General features: G+C 48.4%; 1 protein-coding gene across 1 annotated transcript in view; it reads left to right on the top strand.

Annotated features, from left to right (window-relative positions):
• The window catches only part of UCHL3 (ubiquitin C-terminal hydrolase L3), a 131,929-nt gene that overhangs the window by 53,747 nt on the left and 72,482 nt on the right, over nucleotides 1-5,700 (top strand). The gene's annotated exons all lie outside the window — the stretch shown is intronic.

Here is a 5,700-nt window from a genome sequence, read left to right as displayed (position 1 = left end):
AGAAGTCAAAAAAAATGACGAGAAGGCGAACCACAGCCAAACTCTTATATACACCTTAATATGCTCTTGGTAGAACTGAAGCCGTGCGCACTGCGTCTTGTCCAGACGCAGAAAGATTAGCGAATAAGAAAAAGATGGCGACAAAGCAAAACAAAAATTATAGAAAAAGAAGATGAAAAGAAAAATCATTTTCTTTTCATTCTCAACACACGTTTCTTGGGTTGTTCAGTGACCAAGCAGCTAGTTAGCGCTTGCCAAGGCAGCCGTTCCTTATCAACGGTTTCGAATGGAGTGCTTAAGGCACTTGGCGAGCGCTCTGCAAAAGACTTGGTAACTGAACAAACCGATGGCTTCCTTATGAATTGCAGCACAACCACAACGCTTATAAAGGAACCAGAGATGTGCAGTGCAGTGATGCAGTCTGTATAAACCGCTTTACCGGCCGCTCACCGAGCCACTGGGCAAGTAGAGCAAGCGATTAAAACAGTGATTCGTTATGCCAGGCGAAACTCCTCAACAATCCTCTCCAAGAAGTTCTGTCGCTCAAGCTTTTGGGTCTCACTATCTGCCATGATCTTTCCTGAGAAAACCACATTTCCAAGCTGGCCTCCAAAGCCAGTCGCCGACTGGGCATCCTCCGTCGTGCGAAGTCCTTCCTTGGCACACCTGAGCTCCTCACCACATACAAGGCTTTCATCCGCAGCTCAATGGAGTACTGCTCTCCCCTCTGGGCCGGTGCTCCTGCCTCACACCTAGCTCGGCTTCATGCTGTTGAATCCAAAGTTTTCAGTCATTGGAATCTCTCGCGATGAAGCTAACTCCGAGGGCCTTTCACTCACTCACCGCAGGCAGGTTGGTGGTCTTTCCGTCTTCTCCCGACTCCTCTCCGGCCTTGCTCCCCCAGCTATGTCTGTGCTCTGTCCCCCAAATATTCCTTCAGGTCGCACAAGATCTGCCAGATCTCTTCTGGTGAAATTGCCAAAATCAAACCTCTCTGCTCACCTTCACTCTTTCACTCCTCCTTTCTCCCACCTGTGGAACAAACTCCATTACTCTCTTCAATACCACTCCTCCCTCCAAGTCTTTAAAACAGCTGTTCACCACCATCTCTTTTTTCCCCCATCCACAACCTTGATCTTTTCCACCCCCATTAATTCACCCCAGATCCACTTTTTGAAATATCAACTTCTTTCCTGGAAGTCCTAGCAGTGTCCATGTGTTTTATACCTCTCCCACCCTCCACCCTCTTCCCATGCCTCCACTCCCCACCCCCTTGCCATGCCTCCTCCCCCCAGGCCCTCTCCCTCCCACAGATCTCCCGATGTCGCTGTTCTCTGCTGTTGTACTTGTTTGCTTCCCTCTCTCTCCCCATCCTGTCTCCCGCTCCCTTTATTGTATGTTTTGTGTGTTGTTGTTTTTTTTTGTGACTAATGTTAGCTCTTACACGAGCTTCGATCTTGTATACAAAAAAAAAGAAACAAAAAGTATGACTGACACACAAACACACACACACACACACACACACACACACACACACACACACACACACAAACACACACACACACACACACACACACACACGTTAAACAAGTTAATATGAAATCTTTCCTTTTCTCCAACAACCTAATCTCAGATCACCTCATCTATTTATAGTAGATTTCGTTCTCTTCCTCACTGTAGCCACTGCTAACACAATAAAATAATTTGGGGAAGTTGGCACAAGAGGATTAATTCCACAGAAACCTCCTCTCTCTCATGCACAGATTAATCCCATCTCATCTTCAATGATCTTACTTTTCTTCCCACCCATGGTGCACTGCATCCTGTAATGAGGCAGATGTCCTGAAACAATTTGCCTTCTCTTCCTGGAAGGCTAATCCGACTGAAGGCAATCCCAGTTCATTCTACAAAGCCTGCGACAAGTGTGTGTCCACTCTCAGGAGATCCAGAAAACAACATCACTCCAACATCAAGATTGAACTTTCAAACATGTCTTCCTCCTCTAAAACCTGGTGGTGCCTTGGCACCACAGCCGACTCCACTCGTGAGAAGGCCAAATGCCTCAATCATGTGTTTGCTTCCAAATCTTGTCTCCAACTCCTCACTCTCAGTACCCATACTTCTGTCGTACTCAACTGCTCCTGGACTCAGAATCATTTGCACCTGAGAAGGTGGAGAAGGTTCATTCAACCTTCGACTCTGACTCTGCTACTGGAACATCAGTTCACGTGCCCTAAACATAGGGGCAATAACCCTGACGCTCACCCGGTAGAATAAACAGTATACTCCACTGACTAAAGGTATTTTAAACTAATTTCAATACTTGCACGAAGACAGGGCAGCATGTCGAATCATACTAACATAATCATGAGACTTTAAACAAACAAACAAAAAAATACCTATTTCGGGGGGCATCGAATCTCCCCCCCTCCCACCCCCCGCCCGCCTCTCCCACTCCGTGTACCTCCTCAAACCCCAATTTTTACAATGCCTTGAACAAACATTGATACATCACGGATGATGAAGGTTGTGGTAAAGTTTCATCAAAATTGTGTGTGTAGCCACTGAGAAAAAAGCAAACACCTATTTTGGGGGGCAAGCCTTCCCCTCCCCCATAGACCACCTTAGACCCCGATTTTTTAAATGCCAGGAACAAACGTTGGTACATCACGGGTGATGAAGGTTGTGGTTAAATTTCATCGGAATTGCGTCTGTAGTTTCTGAGAAGAAAGCAAACACCTATTTTGGGGGGGCAAGCCTTCCCCTCCCCCATAGACCACCTTAGACCCCGATTTTTTAAATGCCAGGAACAAACGTTGGTACATCACGGGTGGTGAAGGTTGTGGTAAGGTTTCATCGAAATCGTGGTTGTAGTTTCAGAGAAGAAAGCAAATTTCCATATAGGGGGGGTCAAACCTGGATCCACTTTGACCCCCAGTACACCCCGACCCCCTTAAACCCCGATGTTTTTTTTAATGCCGAGAACAAACTTTAGTCACAATACAACAAATATCATTTGTGCCAAATTTGGTCGCAATCCCATCAGCGGTTTCAGAGAAGAGGTTTCAAGTGTTTATGGACGGACAGACCGACGGACAGACGGACAGACCGACGGATGGACAACGCGCCATTGCATAAGCTCCCCTGAACTTCGTTCCAGGTGAGCTAAAAACCTGCTCTGCTGCTCTTGCACTTCCTCTCTTTGCGCTTTTCACCCTATCATATACACGAAGTCATCTTCCATCTGCTTGGAGATGCACGAACATCACTGCATTACATAAAAGGTGTAAAATCTGATCCACTCAAATACAGACTTATAAACTTACTTATAATCATCAGCAATGTCATGGAATCCATAATCGCAATTAATATGAAATCCTTCCTTTTCTCCAACAACCTCATCTCAGATCACCAATTTCAATTCAGACCACGTCACTCTGCAATGGACATGCTGCTTCAACTCACCCAACAATGGATGAAGATCCTTAACATGAGACATCAGACCTCTCCCTCACCCCCCAAACCTTCTGCTGAGAGCACACGATCCACCATTAACCTCCTTCTGGTGAAGCTACCTAAATCCAGGATCACTACCCACCTCCAATCATTCATTCCTCTTTTTTCTCACCTGTGGAACCAACTTCCACATTCTCTTCAATCTCGTCCCTCCCTCCAGGTCTTTGAAACAGCTTTTCACCACCATCTCAGATCGTCCCCAATCCAAAATCATGATCTTTTCTACCCTCACTAATCCCCCACCCCACTCCAAGTCGTCCTCCTTCCCAATTTTCCACTCCTGTGAGTTTCCTCCTGTATCCATCTTGTCTGTTCCTGGCCAACACATTCACCCCCACACCTATTGTTTGTCCCAGACTCCCTCTAATTTGGCCTTCAATTCTACTGTTGGTGTTTCCCCCCACTGTCTCCAATTTCCCTTTTGTCCTTTACGTCCTGATCCGTTCAGTGCATTAACTCTTCCATGAGTCTCGACTATGGATACAAGAAATAAAAAAGTATGCGTACCTCCAGTTTAGGCCATCCTGCCAACACACCAATGCATATGTGGGAGGGAGGGGTTGTATGTAGCACACGACTATAGCCTGTGTCGCTGTGCATATGGGTGAGGGGGAGGTTGATGTTGAGTGCAGCAGAACACAGTGTACCTGTGCAAACTGCATAGGGGGGAGGGGGATGTTGATGTTGAGTGCAGCAGAAGACTGTACCTGTGCATTGGTGGGAGGGGGGTGTTGATGTTGATTGTAACAGAAGACAGTGTACCTGTGCATACTGCATTGGGGGAGGGGGATGTTGATGTTGAGTTGAGTGCAGCAGAAGACAGTGTACCTGTGCATTGGTGGGAAGGGGGTGTTGATTTTGAGTGCTGCAGAAGACAGTGTATCTGTGCACAGGGGGGAGGGCGATGTTGATGTTGAGTGCAGCAGAAGACAGTGTATCTGTGCACAGGGGGGAGGGGGATGTTGATGTTGAGTGCAGCAGAAGACAGTGTATCTGTGCACAGGGGGGAGGGGGATGTCCCTCAACCCGGCGATTCTTCTTGCGCACCTTTGTCCTGGTCTTTTGCCTCTTATCATGGCTTCCACAGGTTCTCCCAAAGGTGGAGGAGCCTCTCCTTCCCTGTCTCCGCCATTACATCCACTTCTACCCCTCCCCCCATCTAAATCCTTCACACTTCGGTTTCATCTTAAACTTGTTTATTTGCTTAAGCCACTTGGCGAGCGCTCTCCAGGCTTCTTGGTAAAGGAACACACCAGGTAACAAATCCAAACCTTCGTACCTGACGACTACTCCGGTCCAACCCAATTATTCGCACATTTATTAAATTGTGAGGTCAGCCAAGGTTGAAGTTTGGCCCAAGTCTTTCACGAACCAGCTGGCCAGGTCTGACGTTTGACTGTAGTATGAATTCATTTGTTCTTGTGCTGTGATAACTTGCTAACTCTTCATGCAAGACACCATGGGATCTTTAACGGCCACTAACGAATGCCAGCAGATGGGACGCTCGGCTTAATGTCCATCCGAGCTCCGAGGGACACTGACGAATCACACTGCCTGCGAGACACCAGAGTGGCAGTTTATAGCGGTGTCGGGATTCGAACCTGGGCTGTACGGCTTTGAGGTGAGTGTGCATACCTGACACCGATAGTGCCAGATCTTTAATGTGACTGACCTCTAACCTTCCTCCAAAGCCTCGCACTCCCTTACCCCGCCCCCTCCCCCCACCCCACAGGACCTCTAACCTCAATCCATCCCCGACCCCATACATCAAAGATCCCTATAACTCCCTCTGACCCTTAACCACCCCCCACAACCTCGAACCTTACCCCCCTCCCCCTCCATAACCTCGTACCTCACCCCTCCTCCCACAACCTCGAACCTTACTCCCCCCTCCCATAACCTCGTACCTTATCCCTCCCCCCATAAGCTCTCTTACCTTACCCCTCCCCCCACAACCTTGAACCTTACACCTCTCCCCATAACCACGTACCTTACCCCTCCTCCCACGTCCTCGAACTTAACGCCTCCCCCAAGACCTCTATCCTCCATCTACCCCCCGACCCCAGACGTCAAAGATCCCTATACGTATAACCCCCTGACCTCCAACCTCCCTCAACACCCTCGAACTCCCCCCCTCCCCCCAAAGGCCTCCAACCTCCCTCAACACCCTCGAACTCCCCCCCC

Source organism: Myxine glutinosa, chromosome 12 (assembly GCF_964187855.1).
Source record: "Myxine glutinosa chromosome 12, kmMyxGlut1.1, whole genome shotgun sequence".
NCBI classification, from domain to species: Eukaryota; Metazoa; Chordata; class Myxini; order Myxiniformes; family Myxinidae; genus Myxine; species Myxine glutinosa.
This window is presented reverse-complemented; position numbering and strand designations above follow the sequence as displayed.